Source organism: Dermacentor albipictus, chromosome 3 (assembly GCF_038994185.2).
Source record: "Dermacentor albipictus isolate Rhodes 1998 colony chromosome 3, USDA_Dalb.pri_finalv2, whole genome shotgun sequence".
Classification (NCBI taxonomy): Eukaryota; Metazoa; Arthropoda; class Arachnida; order Ixodida; family Ixodidae; genus Dermacentor; species Dermacentor albipictus.
In genome coordinates this window covers 129,986,471-129,991,382 of record NC_091823.1, presented here as the reverse complement: position 1 = coordinate 129,991,382, position 4,912 = coordinate 129,986,471, and the positions used below count along the sequence as shown (strand labels likewise).

General features: G+C 45.4%; 1 long non-coding RNA gene across 1 annotated transcript; it reads right to left on the bottom strand.

Moving 5' to 3' along the window:
- Window positions 1-314: 314 nt before the first annotated feature.
- LOC139057917 (uncharacterized) lies at window positions 315-4,287 on the bottom strand. Its single transcript, XR_011513089.1, has 3 exons — window positions 4,185-4,287; window positions 545-634; window positions 315-437 (listed from the first exon to the last, which is right to left on the bottom strand). It is a non-coding gene; the product is annotated as an uncharacterized lncRNA (long non-coding RNA).
- Window positions 4,288-4,912: the final 625 nt, after the last annotated feature.

Genomic DNA, 4,912 nt, shown 5'->3' with positions numbered 1-4,912 from the left:
TCCGTAATTTCACTATTCTCTGCGGCATACTCGGGAAATTCAATTTACCCAGTCAGCTCACCTTTTTCTCAATTGGGTCGAGCCGTGGGCTTCCGCGATTCGTCCCAACTGCACTAGCACTTCCACGCGAACATTTATACGGTCTCTCGCGACACATCGACCGTGCGTCACCTAGAGCTGCGTAAGAGCCTTTCGGTGTATCGTCTCTGTGGTCCTTTGCGAACATGTATGCAGTCGCGCATATCTGGTGCAAATGTACAAAACATGCAGGACGGCTACTAAATGCAACAGCACGGCTGCCGATTTCGTCATACCTCTTCTGGTCCTGTCCGTCTGGTCATGGTTTCGTGCTCATCTGTCGTTAGCAGAAATGGGCTGGTTTCCCCCCTTTCTCTGTCTCTCTCTGTCTTTTCAGATACTTATGCATCGGGGAGCACCTAAAAAGGATCATGCAGCTTAGAATGAAGCGTCTAAGTTTTATGGGTACAATAACGTACTTTCACTCGCTGAACGAAACAAAGTGAGTAAGGTTTCGAGTACTAACTTTTTATGCATTTTGTTGAGATAGCAATTATACGGACACGCCATCCGCCATTGCAGCGTCCTGTCCCGGCCACGTGGGGCCCATTTCGGGCTGCGAAAGAGAACGCAGAACTGGCGATTCACGTAGTACATCCAGACACAACGTTAACTTGTCGAGCACGACGCGCTATGCTGGAGCACTGTCACATGAACGCAGGGTCCCAAAAAGAACTTTGCAGCAAGGTCGATGCTTTACGAGACGCTGGCCGCAGCTCATGTCGTGGTGTAACTGTAGGTGCAACGGAAACGAATATGCCAGTGCGTCCATCCTTGGTCTGATCGCAGGGTAAGGCTGAAGAATACCTGGCTAATGCACGCAGACAAGTGCCTGCGTTGGAGCACCGCATGATTCGTAGAGGTGAAAGACATATGCTCCCCAGGAGCGTAGCTCAGCAGTTCAACCGGGAAGCTATATCGCTTGACTTGTACAATTAAACTTCGATGGTTCCTGCTCAATTTTTTTGCTCGCACTCAACACACAATGAAGAAGCTAGCGGACGCAATTCAATTTCTAACGTCAGGATTCTTGCTGTTATACTAGTTTCTATGTGAGCAGCGCGCGAATGCGCTTTCAGCTGTTTTTTTTTTTTAAATATGGGGTTTTACGTGCCAAAACCACTTTCTGATTATGAGGCACGCCGTAGTGGAGGACTCCGGAAATTTCGACCACCTGGGGTTCTTTAACGTGCACCTAAATCTAAGTACACGGGTGTTTTCGCATTTCGCCCCTATCGAAATGCGGCCGCCGTGGCCGGGATTCGATCCCGCGACCTCGTGCTCAGCAGCCTAACACCATAGCCACTGAGCAACCGCGGCGGGTGCTTTCAGCTGTGTCAAGTGTCAGCGTACAGGCAGTATTTTATCGCTTTTGTTTTGTCTCTTGTCACTTTATTTCGTGCAGGCTTGCACTACTCGTAGCAGAAGGAAAAATATGTTCTTTGTCATTTTTACAGTGCAACGCAGTAACGTCCTAGCGGAGCGCATTTCATGGTAACGGTGGGATAGATAGCAGAACGCTTTTGCGTGATAATGCACAATAACGCGTTTTAATCATGCTCATCGGCAGGCTAAGAGAGATACGGAGGTAATATGTGGCACTTATTGGCAACTAAGGGTCACTGTCGTTGTGCCGTCAACTGCTTCAGGAAGTGAATGACATGAGAGCGGCAAATGTGTATATTCTGCTAGGATAAGGACCACCGTCTAGCTAGCGCAGTAAAAGTAGATAACCCGAGGAGAAGGGTGGTGCCGACGTCTGCGATTTGTCCGCTTCAACTTGCTTATCTTGCCATGTCCGGTAGAAAATAGCGGCGGCGTGCAACAGAACGTTAAAATTGCCGCTAAAGTGGATCCTCAGCAAAGAACAGTTGGCAGAGCGATGTCGTAAGCGTACCGAAAGGGCCCTCGACAGCGTCATACTACAACGCAAAAAATGTTTATTATATGCAAATATATCACGCTCCCCGGCAGCTTCGAGTAGCCAGTGTTTGAGTGATTGGTAGGCCGACATCTTCTATTCCTTTCGGAACGGGCCAGTCTCTGGCTATTCCTAGAAAAAGAAACAGTTTTGTTCGACATACTAATGCATCTCTAATGCGTATTGTCACTTTGACGTGGTGAGTTTTCGCACTTTTTTGTCGCGTGACAGACAGGAGACTTCTCTTGTGGGTCATGCGACGTCAAAAAAAAAAAAAGAAATGTGGACGCAGCACGAGAACTTTTGACGAAAAGCAAAGAGTTAATGGCAAGAGAGGTGTGGAATAGGAAATAAATATTTTTTTTGTTTGGTCTTATCATGCAAAATCAGTGTGTACACATCATATCAGATGGGGAGTTCTCGGGCTTTTCGTGACGTCGTTTGACAGACAAGGGAAGTTGGGGTAGTCCAAAATTTTTTTTACCAATTGTGGAGGGCTTGGCCGCTATTTTGTAGCGATGCCTTATGCCTTATTCTATGCTATTCTTATCACACACAACACACAGCCATCCGATCCAGTTGATAACGTGGGCACACCGTCGCTCTGACCACCGGCCAAGTGCGAAAAGCGTGAAAAAGCATAGAATCGGAAAAGGCATCGCTACAACATACCGACCCTGATCATAGAAATGGAATATAAAGTTTGGAATAGTTTTGCGTTTCAGCGCCCAAGGATGGGGCAGTTGAAGCATTCCAAGTTGGAACAGGAGACAAAAAGAAATAGGTAAGAAGAATTTGGAGGATGCTTAAGCTTCGGCTTTATGAGTGGAACACGATAGCATTCAAAGATCCCTGACTGCTTCTCACACTTCCCGGCAGCTGCAGCTTATGTAACCGTAATGTTTACCAGAAAACGCTGACAGCGAACGCTATGGCGAAGGCGAGCTTTCTGGTAGAAACGCGACCTCTTGCGTGGCTCGAAAGTGCAAAGCAGCGCCAAAATAATTTCGCCATATTCAGGTGTCTGTTATTGTTTCGCACTTTTTAATGTTTCAGTCTGAGAAGATTTAACATAAAAGCCATGTGCTGTCGGTGTTTTGTTTCATGACATTTGCAGGCTGTCATTCTCAAAATTCCAGTAACTTTGTCAAGAATGTAAGATAAGGTATGAGCAACTTTAGTGATAGAATGATGTGGCAATATAACTCGCATATACCACATGCCATACAGCAAGTTAGTAAGTTCTTTTTCTTAAGGGACCAAAGTGATACATTTCTGCGTACTGTTATTCAAGTGAGATTAAGTTCTTCCTTGCCTGAGTGGGTTGTCTCATCAACAAATGAACAGACACGAACACCAATTGGCTTTCTGAGGGAAGTTATTATGTCCTTTTCTTTACTGAAAGCGCGTTTTTCGAATGAATTTTTTACTTCTGTGACGCGTAAGAAACTTTATAGGGATCTGGTTGATGTTTTCTTGCCGTATCCTGTTTACCGCAAGATGGATAACTTCGGATCTGAACGTAATGTGCTGAAACGCGTTAAAAATGCCGGTTAGATCTTCTGCGAAAACCTTTTTTAAATTGCATTCTGGCACTCTCCTTGTGAAGCCATGGCTACAAAGCAAGGGCTTCTTTGTTCCGTGGTCTGTTAACTGCATCATATGTAAGAAACCTGAAACTATTGAGCACATCTTCCTGGATTGCCATGACTCCGTTTTCTTGTGGGATGTTCTCAAACGAACTCTGAAGAAAGAACTACCATTAAGTCTTTTCCGTATTCGGTTCTCACCATGCGCAAACGCAGGGGGAGTGCCGGCTGACATGATAGTGCTTTTTTGTATGAGCAGCGTGTGGAAAACGCGTATGGATGTCAGGAATGCCCGCCTAGATAAAAGGTCTGCGAGGGAGCACCTAAGTGAAAGTGTTAGGTACACGCGTGATGCACTCAAGTACATGATTGAACCACCAAAGTGGTTTGAGGAGCTTGACAGTTTGGTGTCTGTGATATACTCTTTGAGAGCCTTTTAAATCTGTACAGTCTCTCCAAATGATGTAATATTATTTTTCTGCACCAAGTAACCTGCTTTGTACGCGTTTACGTGGTGTTGTAATGAAGGTAATAAAGAAAAGAAAGCAAGGGGTGGCATATACATATACGTAATATAAATGGGGATTTTCACTCACGCGGACGCCGGCGCTTGACTACGACACCGTATTTTCTGCGAAACGGGGCCCTTAATACTATGGGGCCAAACCTAGCACAAGACTCGTTCCGTCTAGTTTCCGTCCCAGTGCGACTGTGGCGCTGTTCACGTTTAGTATGGATAGGCAACTTCGTCCTTGTCTTGACGTTCTGTTCACAATGCGTTACAAACATTGAATATAATAGATTATCTATTGCATAAGTACTAGTGTTTATTCGCAGTTGTTTTTTGTCTTTTTGTTTTTTCTTCCTTCTTAAGCGACAGAACGTTACATTTTGTATATGTACTCAGAGCTTTCATGGAGCTATTATTTCTATTATTACTAATAGCTGTGTTTTTTCATCGTATGACCCACTCTTGCCTAAAGCGTCGTATCCCAAGTAGGCATTATTACTGGGATAAATCATCAATTAAATAAATAAATAAATTTAAAACTGCCAGCACGCGCATATTTCAACCATTCCCTGCCGCGATTAAGTCACGCGGGCAAGCACACCGGTACGCGCCTTGATCGGCCATCCATGGTAACAAGCAACGCGAAGTTCACAGAGACGCTGAAGCAATCAAACACAAGCGCTATGTGTTTCGTGCTTAGAAGCTCGCGTTTAGTTGCTCTTGTGTTCTTGGAATCATACGGACCAGCCCGATCGCGTCGTTGGCGAAGTGGTCGCCCCTTTGGTAACCCTCTGAACCCTTGTAGCGATCTCA